Below are 22,360 nucleotides of genomic sequence, written 5' to 3' on the forward strand. Positions count from 1 at the left end.
ATTTAACTAAGGAGGTGAAAGATGTGTACTCCAAAAATTAAAAAACTTGATGAGATAAATTTAAAATGACACAATTAAGGATGCTTAGGTGGCTCAGTCAGTTAAGCTTCTGCCTTCCGCTCAGGTCATGATCCCTGAGTCCTGGGATCAAGCCTGACATCAGGCTCCTTGCTCAGCAGGGAGCCTGCTTCTTCTTCTGCCTGCCACTCCCTCTGCTTATGCTCTCTCTCTCTCTGACAAATAAATAAAATCTTTTAAAAAATGACACAAGTAAATGGAAAGATCTACCATGCTCAGAGATTGGAAGAATTCATATTGTCAAAATGTCCATAATACTCAAAGCAATCTATAAATCATGCAATCACTATTAAAATAGCAACAGTATTTGTCACAAATAGATAACTAAAATTTGTATAGAACTACAAAAGACCCAGAAACTTGAAAAGCACTCTTGAAAAACAACAAAGTTGGAGGTATCATAATTCCACACTTCAATATACACTACAAAACTGCAGTAATCAGAACAGCATGGTACTGGCACAAAAAGAGACATAGATCAATGAAACAGGATAGAGAGCCCAGAAATAAACTCACACTTATATGGTCAATTAATCTGCAACAAAGAAGACAAGAATATACAATGGGGCAAAACCAGTCTTTTCAACAAATGGTGCAGGGAAAACTAGACAGCAACACGCAAAAGGTTGAAAACGGACCATTTTCTTATACCACACACAAAAATAAACTCAAAATGGATTAAAGACCTAAATGTGATCCCTAAAACCATAAAAAAAATATGCGGCAATCTCTTGGACATTGGCCTTGACAACAATTTTTTAGATCTGTCTCCTCAGGTAAGGGAAACAAAAGCAATAATAAACTATTGGTATTTAAACTATTGGGACTCTTTTGGGGACTATACCAATAAGAAACTTTTGCATAACAAAGGAAATAATCAGTAAAATAAAAAGGTAACCTACTGAATGGAAGAATATATTTACAAATGATATATTTGAAAGGGGATTAATATACAAAATATATAAAGATTTTCCATAACTCAACACCAAAAAGCCAAATGATCTGATATCTTACACTTGCCAGAATGACTAGAATCAAAAAGACAAGAAATAACAAATGCTGATGAGGATATGGAGAAAATGCCTTTTTGGTGGGAATGTAAATTGGTTCATCTGGTATGGAAAAGAGTATATAGATTCCTCAAAATATTAAAGAAATAACATATGATCCAGTAAAATTACTGGATTTAAAAAAAAAAAAAAAAAAAAAAAAAAGAAAACACTAGGTTGAAAATATATATGCACCCCTATGTTTATTATAGGATTATTTGCAATTGTTAAAATATGGAAGCAACCAAAGTGTACATTGATGGATGAGTGGATAAAGGTGTGATTCATATATACAATGGACTACTAATCAGCCACAAAAAGAGAGTGAAATCTTGCCATTTACAACATGGATGGAACTGGAGAGTATTATGCTAAGTGAAATAAATCAGAGAGAGAAATACCATATGATTACATTTACATGTAGGATCTAAAATACACACACACACATAAAAATGAACAATCACAAATAGACTCATATATACCAAGAATAAACTGGTGGTTTGCAGAGGGGAGGGCATTAGGAGGAAGGGAAAAATAGGTAGAGGGGATTGAAAGGTATAAACTCTCAGTTATAAAATAAGTTACAAGAATGAAAAATACAGCATGGGGAGTTTAGCCAATAACAATTTAATAACATTGTATGATGATAGATGGTAACTACACTTAGTCTGGTGAGCATAATTTAATGTAAAGAATTGTTGAATCGCTATATTATACACCTGACACTAATATGATGTGTATGTCAAATAGTCTTCAATTTAAAACAAAGTCATAGGGGAAAAAATAGGATCAATTTAAAATTACAATATAAAGCTACAGTAGTCAAAACAGTATTTCACTAGACTACAGACACTTTGGCCAATGGAATAGAGAGACCAGAAATATACCCATGAATACAAAACCAACGAATCTTTGACAAAGGTGCCAAGAATACCCAATGGAAAAGGATAGCTTCATCAGTAAATGGTGCTGGGAGTACTATATATCCATAAGCAAAAGAACAAAATTGAACCCTTATACCATACAAAAAAATCAACTCAAAATGGATTAAAGACTTAAATATAAGACCTGAATCTGTAAAATTCTTAAAAGAAATCATAGGTGGAAAGCTCCTTGACATTGGTCTTGGCACTGATTTTTTGGATTTGACACCAAAAGCACAAGTAACAAAAGCAAAAATAAGTAAGACTGCTAAAAAGTTTCTGCACAGCAAAAAAAAAAAAAAAAAAAAAAGGAAACAATAAAATGTAAAGGCAACCTAGGCAATGGAAGAAAATATTTGCAGACCATATATCAGGTAAGGGTTAATAACTGGAATATATGAGGAACACATACAACTTAATAACTAAATAACTCAATTGAAAAATGGGCAAAGTATTTGATAGGCTTTTTTCCAAAGAAGCCACATGGATAACAAACATGTATACAAAAATTTACTCAACATTTATCATTATTTCAAAAAACTATAATGAGACATTATCTTTCAGCTGTTAGGGTAGTCGTAATAAAAAAAACAAAAGGTAACAAGTGTTGTCAAGGATATGGAAAAAAGTGAACCCTTGAACACTATTGGTAGGAATATAAATTGGTATAGCCATCATGAAAAACACTACTGGAGGTTTCTCTAAAATTGACAGTAGAACTACCATACGATCTAACAATTCCCCACCCTGGATATATTTTAAAAGGAAATGAAATCAGCATCTCAAAAAGATACCTATAATCCCATATTTATTGTAGCATTATTCACAATAGGTCAGATATGGAAACTTAAATGTTGACAAATGAATGGATTTAAAAAAAATTACAATGTACACACACAAACACAATGTCATATTATTCAACCTTTAAAAAGAAGGAAATTCTGCCATTTTTGACAAATTGGATGACACTGAAGGATATTATGCTAATTAAAACTAGCCAAATATTGACAAATACTGCATGATTTCACACATTTGTGGATTTTAAAAACCCAAAAAACAGAAAAACCTTGAACTCCTAGCAACAGAGAGAAGATTGGTAGTTATGGGGGCTTGGGAGGGGTGGAAGAGGCTAAAAAGATGTTGGTCAAAGGGGACAAACTTGGGGTGCCTGGGTGGCTCAGCGGGTTAAGCCTCTGCCTTCAGCTCAGGTCATGATCTCGGGGTCCTGGGATCGAGCCCTGTATCAGGCTCTTTGCTCAGCAGGGAGCCTGCTTCCCTTCTCTCTCTGCCTGCCTCTCTGCCTACTTGTGATCTCTCTCTCTCTGTCAAATAAATAAAATTTTTAAAAATTTTTTTTAAAAAAAAGAACAAACTTTCAGTTATAAGATGGCTAATTTCTTGATCCTAATGTATAGGATGTCAACTAATAATGTATTATATACTTGAAATTTGCCAAAAAATTAGATATTAAATGTTTTCATCTCTCATACACATACGCACACATACAGCTGATTGATATGTTAATCAGCTTAATTGTGGTAATCATGTCACAATGTATATCAAAATATGGTATGTAATCTAAATATATACAACTTTTGTCAGTTATACTGACAAATATATATATATATATTTATATATATATAAGTTACAGAAAATAAAAAGAAAATTCTATACTATAATGCTGTTGCTTATTTGGTATGTAGCCTATACTTTTAAGACATTTGGATTAATAAATAGAAAATTATTTCCATTTCTGTATACTAGTTGAATTTTTAACCTTTAAAAAATTAAAATTTAATATGTGATGCTTTATCATATTGAAAAATACATTTGATAGCATCTCCTTGAAATTTATTGTAATGAATGAATGTAAGTTTATACTGAATAATTTCCAACTTTATTAATACTCCTTTATTTGTCATTCTAATATTGGTGTGTGAGGGAAAAGATATTCATAGTCAATAGTGGGAATAATCATCATCACCACATTTTGTAAAGAAATTTGTCAATAAGACAAAAAAAAAGAAGCAAGAAACTTACAAATTTGCACTCTATAATCTAGTCAGTCATTCTATTTTTGGAAACCTATTCTAAGGACATAATGACAGATGTAGACAAGATTCAAGCAAATAGCTGTTTATAGCAGCATATTTAAGCAGCAAAATTTAAAAATAACCCAAGTATTCTAAAGTGATAGATCAGTTAAATAAATTCCACATGTAAATGAAATAATTAAAATTACATTTTATGAAAAAATGTTTTGATAACTGCTTATGATAGACTGTTAAGTGAGAATCTTTTTAGAACAAAGAATTTTATGTATGTGAATTATGGAATATAATAACTATAAAAATATAATGAATGATTTTTACTTCCTTTTTTATGCTTTTCTATATTCTTTAATTTTTATTGGGAATTATCATGTTTATGATTTAAAGAAAATTATTCTTTTAAGAAATACAGCTCTGATCTCTACTTTGATCTTAAATTTCACTGTCTATACAATACTCAGCATAGCTGCTTTTTAGGGAAAGATCTCTAGCATGCTACAAAAGGTTACACATAATACTCTAAAAGATGGTTGCTATTTTATGCCATTGTTTTATTTTTTTTCACTTAAGACAGTATTCTCATAGCGGGATTTATCTTCTCTCTTATCCTCTACTGATTAAGGATCCTCCTCCTTTTACCTTTTTTTTTTTTTAAGTGACTGGTAGCCTCCAGGTTTTTCCCACACTTTGTTTGCACAAGGCTCTGTGCCCTATTGCTCATGTTAAAGTGGAAAGAAGAAACATCTGGGTTTTGAAAAAGCAAATATTGTAAGAACAAAGGCAGGAGAGATGGATTTTATTTTAGTACAGACTATTGTTCAGTCATACGACTTTCGTTTGTCACATAAACACACATGGCAAAGAAAACATGCTGAGAGTTTTTTCTCTCTCTCTCTCGAAAAGTGTCTATATAAGGACAAAATTAAAAAGGAAAGTTGAGATAATCAACCAGAAATTTGCTTCTTTAAACATGGTATAAAGAATAAAATTTTTAAAAATATATAATTAGGAGCATAGCACTGGTTATTTTTTTTTTTAAAGATTTTATTTATTCGACAGAGAGAGATCACAAGTAGGCAGAGAGGCAGGCAGAGAGAGAGGAGGAAGCAGGCTCCCCGCCGAGCAGAGAGCCCGATGCGGGGCTTGATCCCAGGACCCTGGGATCATGACCCGAGCCGAAAGCAGAGGCTTTAGCCCACTGAGCCACACAGGCGCCCCAGGAGCATAGCACTAGTTATTAAGAATAGGGTCTATATCAGCACTTCCAATAGAACTCTTTGTGATGATGGAAATGTTCTATATCTGCATTGTCCAATACCATAGTAAGTAACAAGTGCTAAGTAACCACATAGCCACATGTGGTTACTTAGCACTTGAAATGAAGCTGATGAGGCTGAAGAACTAAGTTTGTTAATTTACATGTTTCAATGAATTTAAATTTTGTCACAATCTACGTTGTGTTTATGAGCTACCCTATTGAACAATGTAGGTCTATTCAAGTTTAGCCTGAATTCAGGATAAACTTGTATGGGTTCAGTATCCCTATTTTGCTATAACTTTTTATTATCTATTTTTCAAAAGAATTTTATAATAAAAATTTGTAACAATTCATAGGATTTTTCAAGGGATCATAGCTATTATTATGGCCAAACTTATCATACTGAGAAAGTCCAACACAATCTTTAAAACTTTGGTGAGTGCTGTGAAGTGTGTAAACCTGGTGATTCACAGACCTGTACCCCTGGGGATAAAAATATATGTTTATAAAAAATAAAAAATTAAAAAAAAAATAAAATAAAAAATAAAATAAAATGAAGTCCTATTAAAATACAGTTGAGTACCAAAATACCTGCATAATCAAGGCAAAATGTGAAAGTGAAAATCCTGTTTGGGAAATACCTAAAAATAGTAAAAGAGAAAGAACAATGTTTATGTCCCTGCTAAATCTAAGGAATTAAATAGGATTGAATTATAACTTTTTTAATTACAAAATACAATGAACAAATTATGCAAATTATATAAATTGTTTTTATGGGACACTTACAGATATTTTAAATAACTGTGCATTATTACTAGATAAAGTTATGCCACTGCTGTATATAAAGATGTTTTGAATTACAGGAAAGTAAATAAACTCTATATCCAAATTAAGTATCATTCTGTATGTTTCCTTTATTATTTTACCTACTTTTGCTATAATATTTTCCTGCATGGTTGGGCAATATTATTAAAAACTCGATAAACGTGTGAAATGACCGTGTAGTATTCCACTGAGTGGTTGTGCAATATTTGCTTAACCAATTCTCTTGGAGGTGTTTAAGCTATTTCTGATATTTTATGTTAAAATAAAGCTAGGATAAACATTCACCAATTTTTAAAATCATGGTTTGTTATTATCAACAGTAAATGTGGATTTTGCTCTTAGAGAAAAGTATCATGGTCCTATTCTGAAAGAACTTTCTCTAGAATGGTAATAACAATTTCTAGACAAAAGGAAGAAATGGAGGGATATTCACAAAATTTGTTTTGAGTATCTAAAATTTTTACTTATTGCCAACATACCACAATAAAGTCACCTTTAGTTTTTCCTCTATAAATTCCATGAAATTATATCGCACAAAGAAACACTTGTATTTTCTCCTTTTGGTCACAGATAGTAGCAGTTTATCTCTTTGCAACCTATTAGAAAAACAAACCTCCATACACATAGGCAGGTGCTGTTCTGAAATCCCTCAGTGATACATGTTTCTTGTCAACAGAGGAAGCATAGAAAGGAATCCTCCGTGCCTTTTGGTTTTGAATCAGCTGATGAAACCTATCCATATGGCCTTGTAAGTTCACTCTCATCTAACTTCCAAATGTCCACCTCTTTTGGATTTTAAACCTGTTCTTCATATTAAGTAACAGACACTTTGGAGATATCGAAGTTATTTGCAATTTAGAAAGCCAGTAGATTTACAGTTTCTCAGACTTAGGGTTTTCAATTAGTGAAAATGAAGATAAACAGGTCCAGGATTGGTCTTGTCCCCAGAGGATTTAGTAAGCTCTCTAAGGTAAACCATATAGTTCAACAATAAAATAACAGTTATTAATCAGTGTTTTCAAGATGAGTCAGACAAACATTTGGAAGGAAAAACTCTATACCACATTGATCAGATGTGAAGGGAAGATGAAAAAGCAAGAGTTTGCTTTATTTACATTTCACACATTTTATATCAATATTTACCAGATATTGAACAATTCTGATATTAAATTAATACCAGTAGAGCTACATGTTCTTTATTCATACCTTTCTTCCAATTAATAATGTGAAGAATTCCACATATTTTTGCGTAGCTACAATTTTTTCATCATTTAGGAGGTGCTGAAATTCAATTTTAGGGCTAAAACAAAAGCTTAAATGGTGTGCTTTCTGTTCTGTGAATCGCAGACACTGCTTTACTGATACAACACCCAAGATTCTAAGCTGACATCAAAGCAAAAAAAAAAAAAAAATCATCTGAAATGACAGCAGCAGCTGCAGCATCCGCCTCTAAATTAGGCTGTGTTTCAAAGTCTGGACTCAACTGCTAAGCAGTATAAAGACCCAGGAGGAAGGCTGCCCAGAAAAGACTGAGCCTTCCGACCTAACACATCAAAGTAACACATGCTAGGAAGAGCAATAAACGCATGTGGCCCACATTCACGTGCTGCCTAATTGCACTGGGCTCAGGAAACCAAGACAAACCTTCAGCTGATTCCTGGTTTAAGAGAGGATTTGAGATCTTTTCTATGCAGAAAGCTGACACAAATTGGTTGCAGATTACAGTCTGACTCTGCAATGAAGCATCCCATAATTTCAAAAGATGGCCATTTCAGTGTCATATGGCATCTTCAAAACACTGACTTCTTAATGTAGTAACATATAAACTAACCATTAGGTACAAATAAAAGTTAAAAAAATAAGCTTCATAAACGAAGAAAGCCTTAATTTGTATATTCAGGGATAGATGCTTTGAGGAAAGGCTCTTTCATTTATTTTGCATATAAATTACCAATTTCAAGGGCATTACCTTCTAAATCATAAGCTATTTAACAAGAACTTAGAAGAGTAATATCTATTAAGAGAGGAGAGAAATAGTTATAGGTTTTAGAAGTAATTTTTAGTAGAAATGCCTACTGTCATAAGGTTTGCATTAAGGCACCATTACTATATATAGACAATATAATATATTTAGTAGCACAATTTGCAATTAGATATAATGCAACACACATAAGAAAAGCTTAATATATTAGAACTCTGAATTCTATTATTCTGTGTTCATAGCTTTATGCTCTTTACTGTATTTTACAGCACAATGCCCTATTATTGTACAAAATACTTGTCTGTATGTGTGAATTACTGAAGTTAACTTACACAATTACCTGAGGAGACTTTAATTATAATTAGTGGAAGGCTGATAATTAATCCTATTAAGTGAAATACGCATGAATTTTCACTGAACATATGCATTGGGAAAAAAACCTCAGAACTATGCCGGGTGATTATAAGTAGAAGAGAACGAAGGGGGAAAATGTAATACTAAAATTCAAAAAAATTTTGGCTGTGTTTAGCTAAATAGACATGAATGCAAGGCTTTGGGAGTCAGAAAAGTAGGAATAATTTCCTTAGAGCTCAAGTGAGAAATATCATAAAATAAATTCTGCAAGAATATATTGTATCATCTATTAAGAGTCTCTCCCCAGAATGCTGATGAAAGTCCAGTTTCATTGACATTAATAGATTCTGAATTTACATGTCTACCACATATAATAGGTTGAGTCGCTTTATTTCACTTCTTGGAAATATCAGCATTAAGTACTTTGCAGAAGGGCAGGTCATGTAATGGATCATTCTTCAACATGGTGGTGGGAATTTGGGGAATAAAAAAATCATTCCAAACAATTCATGCAATGGTGTCTCATATCAATATCTGGTGCTAATGTGGCTCTCAGAGGAAGGAGAAAACCCTGTTATCTTTTTGACAGTTCTGGTTGCTGTGCTTCTGTGGACATTCTCACATTCCTTAATGTCATAATACTGTCCCAGTACATAAGGTATGAAATAACTTCAATGAATGACCTTTGTCAGGATGTAAAACTAGTAGTGTGACCAAATCACAAAGAGACCATAGTTCATGTCCAGAAAGGTTGGAGTGGATTTGTCCCTTTGGGACATCTCCCTGATCTACATCTACCCCAAGATGGAGATGAGCAAAGGTGGATCCTAACATTATGGAAAAGCTGCCAAGGAAGAGATCAGGAAGAACCAAATCTAATAGAACTTTTGGGTATACACCGAGGAGTACCAGTTCTCCTATTTGATATATGCCAATTTCAATTCTGAATTGTATCTTTCTCTCTGAGAGGTGCTTATTTTATCTTATCTGAAATGTGCTAAATGTGCATTAGTCTGTATGTGTGAGTCCAAGTTTGGAAGGGTATTGGTTCAGTCTATAGACTTGAGTGTTTATGGATGCACAGGTCAGTGGCACTGTCCCTTTGCTTATGACATCTTCCGTTTATCTTCTCTAGTAGCAGTTCTCTGCTCAAGGCATGGTGACTCTGATGGAACTTATGAAGTCTGGGTCTATAAGTGATTACACCCTTAGCACAATCTCTTCTAACTAAATGGAAATCTTTGAGGTCAGATTGAAAACCTTCTCAAAATAATTATAACTATCATATGTATACACCTTACCATTCACAAAATTTGTTTCACATACATTCTTGCTAATCCTCACCAACAAGTGATAAGGCATTTTTTAATGCCCAATTACAGGTAAAGAAACCTGGGCTCAGAACAAGAAGAAAGAGAAAGATTCCCTAAGTCATACAGCTAGAAAATGGTAATAGCCAGGACAGCTGCATCCCTGAGACCTTCTGCCTCTTATTCCTTTACAGTTTCTACCTCACTCACAGCCATCTTCTGTTTTCAGTGTACTGGGGAGCCTACCATTGGGGGGTTAAACAGAAAAGCAGTAACTTTTTCAATGCTTCCTCTTTAAAGTTATCCTGAAAAATCACTTTTAAAAAGTCCTTAGTCTGGGCTTATTTGAACTATTTTGTTATGATCATAAATAAAATTATAGTTTTTATTTATGCCTTATCAGTTCTTAGTTATTTCAAAAATATGTCACAACATGCTTGGCTTACCATAAAGTAAGACATACTAGCATATGACTTATGGGGCTGGCTACCTAAATTATTTTCATTTCTGTTATATAAAAACATCAATACATAGATGATCTCTCTTTTTTACAGGATGCTGATTCTATGTATTCTTAAATAAGGCAACATTTTAAATCAGATACCACTATTATTGGGATTTTTTTGTAGTATTAAGCATCATAACATATCTACTTTAGATAGGGTGACTATGATCTGCTTTACCTAAGGCAATTGCCTAAGAAGAAAAAAGTTCCTTCATCAATAGCTCAATATATTGACTCCCCCCCCCATGCATTTAAAAGTATTTATAGTATACTTACTATGGATACACACATACACACACACACACTTCTGGGTGTGTGTGTGTGTATGTGTGTGTGTGTTATATCTTCTTGAAACAGTCTACAAACATAAAAATAAAATTTGGTAGATGCTATGAAGCAAAGCATATAGTAAAAGATGTAAAAATTAGACTAAACCTACTTAAAGAAATGCATTAAAATTAGTAGGAGCTAGCCAGGTGAAAAGTTGCTGGAATAATATTCCATGGTGAAGAATCAGAATCAATTTTTATGAATTCCTATTCAAAGAGGTATTTTATTAACTCAAGATTCAAATATAATTAAGTGTCTATTATATGCCAAGTTACATTCTTGGGACTAAATGTAACAACAACAACAACAACAAAACCAGCCCCCCCAAAAAAGGTTTTGCTCCTGCAGCTCACACTCTAGAACGGGAAACACTAAACAAAAAAGAGAGAAGGGGGGAGGGGTGGGAGAGGTAGAAGAGAGGGAGATTATAATTTGGGGATAGGGAAAAACATATTGTTGTTGTTGTTTTTAAAGAAACAATACTGCAGTACGTCATACAGAGTAACTGAGGTTAGGAGGAGGGTAACTTTAGGTTTTCTGGCAGCAAGTGCTTCTCTGAGAAGGTGATATTTTTAAGTTTTTATTTAAATTCCAGCTAACATACCATTAAATACTAGTTTCAGGTGTACAACTTAGTGATACAACAGTTACATACTGGATGATATTTTAACTGAGTTTTGACTGACAAGAGTGGGCCAGCCAAGTAAAGATCTGAGGGAAAAAGATTGCAGGCAGGAGAAAGAACAACTTGAGGACCCTTAGAAGGAAATGAACTTCACATATTTAGGCAACAAATACTTAAAAGCCAGTATGGCTGAAACAGAGTAGAGAGGAGAGCAAATTTAGAACTTATTAAGGTGAGGCTTACGGCCATAATAAGGAGTTTATGCTTCAGGGAGTCTCGGGACCTCTTGTGAGCAAGAGTGAGAGAACCTGAACAGGTGAACACAATCATGAGGGTCATTGTAGTTAAAGAATTTAAATTTTAGTGCCATAAGGAATCATTGAAGGTATCAAGAAAATGAGTGGCATATGTACTCAATTCATTATTTTAGCTGGTGAAGGGTTGGTGTGGGGAACCAGAATGGAAGAAGAGTGAGCAGTCAGAAGGACACAGCAGGAGCTCTAAAGGAAGTAATAGTACTGTAAGCAAAATTATAATGGTAGAGATGGAGAAAAATGAACAGACTAAAGATCCTATGGTACTTTCAAAAGCCACTGATGTCTGACATAGAGATTCATATATGCATTATTTCAAAGAATATTATATTAAGGGTACCACATGTACAAAAAGCAATTTCAAATAGTGCACTAAAAAATAAATCTTATAAATATTTCCTTTCTCTTTAATATTATCTCTCAGGAATATGCTAAATTGGTTTGTGTCTTTATTAAAACTTTCTGCTTAAGAAGATTTTACCATCATCTTATAAACCCCTGAAAGTAAAAGTTTACATTGAAAAGCTCATATACATCTCTAACTACATCAACTTTAACATCACCTTAATTAAATTGAGATTTCTTTATTTTTCTCCTGCTGTTTTAATGAGAATATATTCTACTCTCTAAAATACAATAAAAATTATATGAACACAAATCCATTATAAAACCTTGGTTTTTGAATAGAAAGGTATACTTTGATAATATCAGTTGTTTTAGAAAATAATTTTGTGAAGGAATGTGAAACACAGCTATTTACATTCTTACCAGATGTAAGATTATCAAATCAAAATGCTGTTTACATTACTTCAGCAAAGAATAGCAATTGATTCTGTCAGGATCTAATTGAAATATCTACTACATGCCACAATATTCCTTTCCCCCTCCTACCAACTGGTGAAGCTAAAATAAATATCTGGCAAAATTCCAGTTTTCCTATAGAACTCCTACAGATTAACCCTTTAGTATTGATTCTCATGAACATTTCTTCTGTTTTGCTTTCTTACTATGAAGATACACCCAAAAGGCATATTCCATCAGTAGAAGCAAGACGAACATCTCATGATATTTTTATGAGATAGGAGTGGAATCACCCATGTGCTAAACACAGAAGGGTCAACATGTGTAGAAGCCATTAGAGAGTAGTGGTGGAAGACAGAGAACAAACCTAGAATCAGACATGCTTGGGTATTTTTGTGTCAGACTAGAGGTCCCAAAGCTAAGGTTGCGTTAGGAAACTTCAGGAAGTCCCCAGAGATTTAGGTCACAAGGAGATAAATTTAGGTTATTAGTCAACTTCTTCATTGAACCACCACTTACTGCTCACATACACTTTGCTTCCCAATGGACTTTTTTCTCTTTTTTTACTACATAAAAAGGACATAGTCCCTACCATCTAAAAAAATTACACATTAGTGAAAGATTTGTAAAAATAATAGTTGAAATGTCAATGGAAGGATATGAAGTAGGATACATTTTAGGATTCCATAGGAAATATGAAGTCCAGCCAGGAGAAAGTATTTGGGAAAAGGGGATTATATTCAGAGTAAATGTCCCAAAGAAAGTACTATCTATAGAGTGGATAGGAACTGGACAACTGATGAAGAGCAAGAAAAGAACCCTGGCAAGGTGTAGTAGACATAGTTGGTTACAAATCTAATATTCTTTCCCATCTTATTCCTTTTTAACAGAACTCTAGTTTGGCTGAACCATCCAACATTCTCTACACAATCATGTGTTTCAGGAGAAGCAAACCTTATCCCCAGATCCATGAGTGGTTCCAATTGGTAAGGTAGAGTTTCTTAAACATGTTAAGAAATGTTATTCGGTACTGGATACTTTGTTTTGGAAGGGTGAATGAAGGAGAGAGGCTGTTCTAAAGACTGTTGTGTACATGCTTGGCCTCCACCCACTAGAAGACAGCAGCACACTCCACCCCACCTTGTGAAAACCAAAATTATCTTCAGACATTGCTAAATGTCTGCTGAAGGGCAAAATCGTCCCCCTCTTGTATGTGATCAAATTCTGACTCTGAGCTGATATTTCCATTTTTGTGCTGGAACTTTATCCTGGAAATGCTACAAATGTATTGTTTCCAGCCTGAAGAGAAATGTAATAGACATCGGTGATAGAGGGAAGGTAGGAAAAAATCTGAGCCCTTGATGAATTCGTTGTTCCGTGGAGCTATCCCAAATGTCCCAATTTGTGAAAAAATATGTTTATTGTCTAAGGTAGTTTGTATTGCAGTTTCTACAAATGGTAGCCTATAAATCTTTAACTAGTACCAAGAGAAAACATGTGCACCATCCCAAGTGGGGTGCTTCTAGGGAGCTGCAAGTAATCCAGTATGGCTGAGTACAAAATTTGAAGTGGTGAAATGAGTAAAGTTGGAGTGTGTAACAGTGATTAGAGGGGAATTTGTTCAATGGCAAACAGTGATTGAGAGATACTGAGAGTTTAAGGAGGGTCAGAATTGAGTCTGTGAATGCAAGTTGGAGAATGAATGAGGAGAGCAAGTTTGAAGCCAGAGGCTAACGTTGAGAAAAAATCGTGTTAGTCCCGGTGGAAACAGATGGTAGCATCTTTACTTCCACTTCTCTAAAATAGTTTGCTTCTTAATTTGTCTTCACAGCATTTGAAACTGAAAACCAAGTTTCCACTTTCTAATTATGCTGTGACCATCCTCATGCCTGGCTTCTCATTTGAGGGATACATCACAGTTATCGCACACAACCATGGTGATGGACAGAACCAACAAAGGCACTCCCATTTTTATATTTTCAAGTAAGATAGACTTTTACATACAGAAATCTAACTTTGATCTTTACAATCCTAATGATACAATAATCACAAAAGTTCCCTAATTGCACAATAAATATACCATCAAGATTCTCACAGAGCTAAAGAGCCACACATATGGAACTATCATGAATAGGGACCAAATGTAGAGAATGACCTCTGAGAAACAACAGGAACATACACTAGATTTTGTTCCAGATGCTTGAGCAAGCTGAGGTTTCCCCACTAATTAAGTGGGATATTTCCCCCAATTAGTTACAGAGTCATACACAATATCTCTAAATGGCTCAGAACAAAACAACTTCTTGTCAGAAAGTTAAAGTAGAACTACTTCCAAGATTTGGTTTTGCAACTTTTTGGTTTGTTTGTTTCCTTTTTTAGATTTTATTTATTTGTTTGTCATAGAGACAGATGGCAGAGTGGCAGGCAAAGGCAAAGAGAGAAGCAGGCTCCCCACTGAGCAAGGAGACAGATGTGGGACTCCATCCCAGGACTAGGATCACAACCTGAGCTGAAAGCAGTGTCTTAACCCACTGAGCCACTCAGGCACCCCTGGTTTTGCAACTTTTAACAGTAAATTGTGAGGTATAAGGACCCACACTAGATTAGGTCATTTGAAAAAATACTGTTTATTTAGTTCTCTTTATTGTTTAGGTAGGCTACCTAACTCTGGTACTGTTTCACATGACGTATCTGTGGAGGCCCTTTCCCCTGCTGGAATTTGCTATCTTATTTTCTCTCTCTCATGACACTAACACTGGAATTCTATCAAAATAAGTCTTGGGGGTTTGGGAACCAATATCATTGCCATTATAAAAAAGAGAAAAGAAAAAAAAAACAATTATATTTGGAAATGTTGAATACATAACCTTTCTTTTCTGCATAATAAAGAATGAAACTGACCAATTTACCATGTTAAAGGGAAAGTCTATGATCCATGATTGATAACTCTTTGCTATTTAAGTACTGGGGTTTTTTTTAATTGTTTTTTTGTTTTTAAAACTGTCTACTATTTGCAACCCTTCCCTAACAGCCTAATCGACCTATCAGTTTGATTTTATATATATATATTTTTAAATTAAAGCTGCTTCGTTAACTGTTTTTTTACTTAATTCATTTTTAGTTGTCTGCTGAAAGAGGTAACTGATATGGTCATGGCCATATTCCATGGGAATGTCTAGAAAGAATGTCCTGAAAGCTTTGGAGGTGGTTTTATCAGAGAAGGATACTCACATCAGAAGCAGTTACAAGGAATGTATGATGCTCACATACATGTGCATATTATTTACAAGGATTTTAATCTTTCACCAGTGAGCAGGTGATGGGTATGAGTAATGTTTCTAAATCCCTATGTATCACAATGGAAACATGAATTATCTTTTTATTATAGTGTCCCAGAAAGCAAAGGACCTCTTAGATCATGTGTTACATCCCTTGCAAAATCAGGATTAGTTCCAAGAGAATGTCTTCCAGGGCTTGTTCAAAGTTCAGGTTTCTTGGGCAGTGAACATTTCTTCATTTCCTGTAATGTCACACTACCTTTGGTTAAGTAACATTTCTAAAAGTCATGTTTATTTGGATTTGATCATTTCCATCTTACTAGTTTTAGATATTCATAAGTAGAACTCATACCCATTAATTTCTAAAGAACCATATTTTTATTTAGAAGACCTTAAGCACAATTAATATAAATAATTCAAACTATTTACCAAAAGCCCATACATAGTTATAAAAGGTCTCCATATCTCCATCTTAAATGAAGGCCAAACAATGGTATTGTTTGTCATTCTTTGTGAGCAAACAATAATTTTGATGTAAACTGTAAATCAAGAGCCCACTTATCCTCTAAAATGCTCACATCTTTGGACAGCAATTCTATTTCTAAGGAAATAATACAAAGGAAGGATGAGCATATATAAAGGAGGCTTTCTTGGGGGAAATTGGAAACAACTTAAAGTGTCTAGCAATGTGGGAATAATTATTTACACTCACTTTCCATTTAATAAAATCTTATGCAAGTTCTGGCCTGATGTTGTTTGTTTTGGAATCAATAACAAATCCTGTGTACAGTATACACTCAAATATATTGAATGAATGAATGATGCAGCCATGAGCATTAAAATTTGGAACACTATGCAATTAAATGGCAAAAACACTTCTGTTGCAAAGTACAAAGTTTAGCAGAAAAATAAATACAGAAATATATAATTTTGCTACTATGAAAAAATACATGGGCAGATAGAAATTAATGAATATGCCAATAACTAAAGATTATTTTTATAAATTTTTGTTTATAAAAATTATTTTACAAAGTTTCTGTCCTATTTTCCGTCTATAAAGAGGACCAAAATCAGATGCAACTATGCCTTGTGCATTTGACCCCACATCAACAGCTCAGTCTAAGGGTCATCTTGTTCTCCTCTCCAAGTACAGAGCTTGTACTTGGCTGCTCTACTCGTCTGCCACTTCCTCTATACTTTTCCCCTCTTATGTCCATCTTTTCTGCCTCTTCCAGCATTTTCAATAACCAGAGCTAATCATTTTGATTACGTCAAGCCGAGGGGCTCTACCTGTAGCTAGACTAGAACTCATGCTATGGCTGTGCTTCCCAAGGAAGAGAAAAGTGCGGGGGTTTTTTGGTTTTTTGTTTGTTTGTTTGTTTTTTACCTCTTATAACAATAACTCATTTCTGAATACAAGTCCACAGTGAAAAACTGTGAAGCCAAAATCACAGTTTTTGAAAATTAAAAAGATATTATAGAATGGTAACTACGTATAGATTGAGACAATGAATAGCATAATTTGTGACCACTTTAAAACATTTAAAAAGTCAGATGAGGACTAAGTTGGTCCATAAAAATGGACACTAAATTTGGGGCAAGTTGGAAAATAAGTATTCAATTATTGACAAATATTCTTATAAAGAAAACACATTTTTCCCCTTATCCAGGCCACACAAGTACTTCATTGGTGTAGAATATTATCCCATAAAAATGTATTAAAATTTTTCCATACTCTTGAAGCACACATAATTCAGCATAAGAACTATTTATGATGAGACGGGAACAGCCTATGCAAAGTAGTGGAAAGGACTGAGGGTGGAAATAAAGTTGGTACAGTATGAAGACACTTGTGGTGATATAATCTCACAGCATATATAAAAATCTTGCAGTTTTAACACTTCTTTCTGTGGCTATATGTTTAGAATGGAAGGTTTATCAGAGGAGGAACTAGGCACCTCAGCACATAACACATTGCCTGACACATTTTGAATTTCACCAACCCAAAGACTCATAAAGAATAAATTGAAACCTTATTTTTGTACACATAAGGAGAACAAAATGCTGTTAAAGATAGAATTATTGCATGCTATCATATGTAAAACTAATCTCAGATTCATAAATGTTAAAGTGTGGGAAAAAGTGTCCCTTAAAATTGCACTATGGCAGTAGGCCTCCCATAGAAGTGTTAAATGAGCCACACACCATAAATGTCCTCATAGAAATTCTAGACTTCTGTTTTTTGTTTTCTTTGGTGACTAACAGCAAAGCTAAGATATACAGAGTGATCTATACACTCAAAAACCACTGGGATTATTCAAGTTTAGAAGTGAGAAAAAAAGAGATAAACCAGTTCATACTCTTACTCATTAAAAGTGAAACTGAGACACATGGAAGTGAGTTGACTTGTTCCAGGGTCCAATTCTGTGACATCATGTGGCAACTATAAAAGTCTAAGACAATAAAGCTTGTTTTTAATATTTTAATCTATACGTTCCAGCAGTTAAAAATCCCTATATCAAAATGATACTTTACATTGGGGATTAATGACTAAAAAAATTTCTAATACTCTATAAAACAACAGTACTATCAATGCTTAAATACACTAGTTTAGCAGTAATTCTATTTAACTATAATTTGCATATTACCTTTCTCTATAGGCAAGTCCTTTGTAAAATCTTTTTATGAACATGAGACAGGATAGGATGATATTTCTACTATTCCAGAAGTGGCTATAACCAGAGAATCATTTCGTAAAAAATGAATTTCCTTGGTATTCCTCCCTCTAAATACTCATTAAACTTAACATCATTGTACTTATTCACGTTTCATCTGTTTCTAAGCTCAGCCTTTAAAATGACTGTTTTGATTTATTATATAACTATAGTCTAATAAGTTTATCTCCATTATTTCCTCTGCTGACAGAACTGACCATAGCAATAAATTAAGCAGATGTGTTCCCTAAGCTGTCTGCAGTGATGTAAAGACTCTTGCCATGGGAAGACTCAGGCACAGCTGTGGGAAACCCAAGTTTCACCTAAATATGTTTCACAAGTCTAAAACCACAGATTCCATTGAGATGAGACTTCAGCCTTTGGGTTTCATTTGGTGTATCATGTTCACATAGTTTTAAAATAAGTAGCCAACTCTGGGGAACTCACCAGTGTAGTAAGTTCTCTAGGACTTAATATTACTCCATCTGTTATTAATTCTACCTGAGAGGAAGAATTTACCTATAAAGCTATCTCCAGAGTAACTGGGATTAGGGGCAAGTCATTTTATGCTACCGTAGTGCTTTCGGCCAAGTGAAGATTGTTTGAAATGAATATCAAGAGTTGTGTGAGAAGATGCCAAATATAGAGGGGCTAGGAGATTGTGTCTCTTGGATGACAGTGGAAGTGAAGAGAGGGTTATTAAAGGGTGACACATTGCTTCTAAACTCTTCTCTCATTCCCTTACACCCTCTTGGGATATCTGCATCCCTACAATAAAGTATGGGGCTCCAGAAAAATTGTCACTTCATATGCCATTACCTGGAGTTTGTTCTTTTGCCCAATAAATACATCTCACACTTGGCAGCTGCCTTAGTGACGCCCCTTAGATACCTTTCAAAACATACTCCTCCACTGCTGAGATCTCTGAGCTTGTACTTTTCTTTCCTTCCCCACTACCCTCTCTTCCCCTTGTCCTATCCCACCTTCCTTTCCCTCTTCATTCCTCTTCTCCAATACAAACGCTCCCTTAGGTGCACTTGCTCACAAGTGTGCTTCAACCTCAAGTTTGTTTTGCCACTGACTATTTCTAACAAGAAATATGCAACATACATAAAAGAGAAGGGGGTGACAAATTCAATTTGGGTGACAATTTTAAGGTCTTCTCTGATACTTTGGAAAGGCTAGGATGCCTGAACTAAACACACTCCCAAATTAATCACTTTTGTTCTACCCTATTCCATAATCAAAACTACTACTCTTTCATAATGTGATTTTCTATAAAGGTGGGCTGTTTTAAAATGCTTTAAATTGCAATTGCAAGATTATTGCAAGATTATTTAACTTTTCACTAATCCATATTTAATTTCCAATATATGATAATCTGCATTTTTTCTTATGGTGGGAGGTAGGGATCTAACTTGTTAGAATTGGTTCTCACATGTTTATTCTCACATAAACTTTCAGTCATTTTGTCAAATTACAAAAATGGTCTCATTAAAAATTTACTTGGAAATACCTTAAATTTGGGTCTTAATTTAGTCAGGACTAGAATCTTAATTTTTTTGAAACTTCTCAACCATAAATTTCTTCATCTTTTATAGTCATAAAAGGTTAATACAAGTTTATTTCTAGATGTTTTTTGCTAAAATAGATGGGATACTTTTGTCACTGTATTTTATATTTGATTGTTGACAATCTATAGGAAAGCTAGATAAAGAATACACTATGGATATATATTAGGCACTAGAGATGAAAGATGGAGAAGAATATGGAGGAAGAGGTAGAAGAGGAAGTGCTAGTTTGAGTTGCTCACTATTTAGATAAAACTGGGTAAAACTGTCAAGTAAATTAGTAATAACATCACAGTGTGATACAGTATGAGACAAAGGGTATGATGGTGAACTCCATCTGTCATAGCCAACCATCTACCCTCTTTGCTGTCTACACAGGTTCTTATTCCCTGAAATAATTCACCTAAATTTCTATATGATAGAATGGACTTATTCTAGCTGTTAAATACCATTTTTCTTGTTGTAGAGAGGCTAATATTGCCCAATACTACTTCATTGAATTACTAGGAACCTACTGTGTGCCTGACATTTTAGTAGGCAATAGGTATACAATGGAGAATAAAATAAATACAATTCATTCATTAGTACAGGTATTCATATATATATATATATATATGGTCAGATGTAAAATACTGTTTTTGAAAACAACATTACATGGGTGTTTGCACATGAGTGGTTACACACACACACACACACAAATACACACATGTTACTATAAAGAAAATACCATATATAAGAAACAAAATCATCTAAACTTCTTCAAAATCTAGAACTACATATTAATTATCCTGTACAACAGGCTGAACAATGCCCTTCCCAAAAGCTGTCCACATCCTATCCCCCAGAACCTGTAAATAAGTTACTTTGAATGACAAAAGAGACTGAGCAATGTGATTAAGTTGTGACTTTGGGGACTAGGAAATAGCCCTGGATTACATGTGCGGACCCACAGTAATCACACAGGAGGGCCACAGCCAAGCAGAAGGCAATATGATGACAGAAGCAGAGGGTCAGAGTGATGCACAGAAGGGATCACAAATCAAGGAATGCAAGTGGCACCCAGAAACTATAAAAGGCAAGAAAATGAAACCTCCCTGAGAGCCTCCAAAAGGAACACAGTCTTGTCAACCCATTTTAGACTTCAAACCTCCAAGACTGTAGAATAATTTGTTTTCAGCCACTAAATCTATTTCAGCAGCAATAGGAAAGTAATACAGCTGGCAAATCCAAACTCTTCAGTATAACATTCACAGCTTTCTTTCCAATGGTCCTAACGCAGACCTCCCATGGTAGCTTGATTTGGCCCATCTAATACAGCAAGATCATCAGCACCACCTTCTTCTCGCCTTCTGCATCTTTTCTTTCTCCAGTTCTGGTGATAACCCATAACCTTCTCTATACAATTCAAGGCAAAGGCCTACTCAAAAAGAAATCTCTAAATTCCTTTTATTTTACCGGTTCAAATCTCTCTCATTACTAGGGTATCCAAAACAGCACTTTAGCTTTTTTAACTCAATATTGTGCTTTGTGATTGTTCTTAAATGATCTAAAGTGTCCATGTGTTGCCCCATCAGATTATACCCTTCAGAAAAATAGCAGAGATACATGCTTTGGGTTTTTAATCATCCTGGCCGAGCTTCCCAACTTTCTCACATTATGACATACAAAGAAAATAATATAATTTATACAATACATTTGAGAAGAGTATGTGATTACTCCTGTCCAGATTTCTGGCTACTCTAGTACCTCCCCTTCTGAAGGCCAGGTCAAAACTTGGAAGTTGGGAAATTTCCTAGGTATTTAGTATTGTGCTGCTCATTTAATTGGGGTTCAGGTCATGCTTACAAACTCTTCTCATTAATCAAGAACAATAAAGCCATTGAAGTTTCTAAAAGCTCTTCCAAAATTTCTACATAGCTGTCTTTTAAAAAATAGAAATACATTATACTTTTATAAAACTGAGATTTATAAAGCATTTTTACAGACTGCTTCATTTAACCATCACAACAACTCTGTGAAAAAAAAGATAGGCTATTTTTTAAATGAAGAAGCTAAGACTTAGATGGGCAGATTACTTACCAAAGCTATGAAATAACAGGACCAGGACTAGAAACTGGCACCCTCACTCCATGTACATGACTTTTCCCCTATGATTATTTTAAAGGTCTTCAAAGCTAATAATGATGTTTTTAAAATCCAGATTAAAATGTAAATGAGCTCGTTCTTTAAGTTTCAAATAAAAACTTACAATCTTATGTCTTAAGATCTGGCCTTTTTTATTTTTAAGATTTATTTTCTGTTCTAACCAAACAGTCCATAAGTAGTACCAGAAATTAACAAAATGCCATGTTTTATCATATTCATCACTTAGGAGAAAGACCCAAGAGGCCTCA

General features: G+C 34.2%; 2 long non-coding RNA genes across 2 annotated transcripts in view; one reads left to right on the top strand and one right to left on the bottom strand.

The window, feature by feature from the left end:
• LOC309854363 overlaps positions 1-22,360 on the top strand; it is a 470,028-nt gene that overhangs the window by 391,486 nt on the left and 56,182 nt on the right. The window contains exons 10-12 of the long non-coding RNA XR_014306183.1: positions 6,861-6,932; positions 13,295-13,390; positions 14,236-14,387. This is a non-coding gene — a long non-coding RNA (uncharacterized lncRNA). The remainder of the gene's footprint in view (positions 1-6,860; positions 6,933-13,294; positions 13,391-14,235; positions 14,388-22,360) is intronic.
• The window catches only part of LOC309854373, a 331,707-nt gene that overhangs the window by 46,081 nt on the left and 263,266 nt on the right, over positions 1-22,360 (bottom strand). The window lies entirely within an intron of this gene.

Source organism: Mustela nivalis (assembly GCF_964662115.1).
Source record: "Mustela nivalis genome assembly, chromosome: 1".
Lineage (NCBI taxonomy): Eukaryota > Metazoa > Chordata > Mammalia > Carnivora > Mustelidae > Mustela > Mustela nivalis.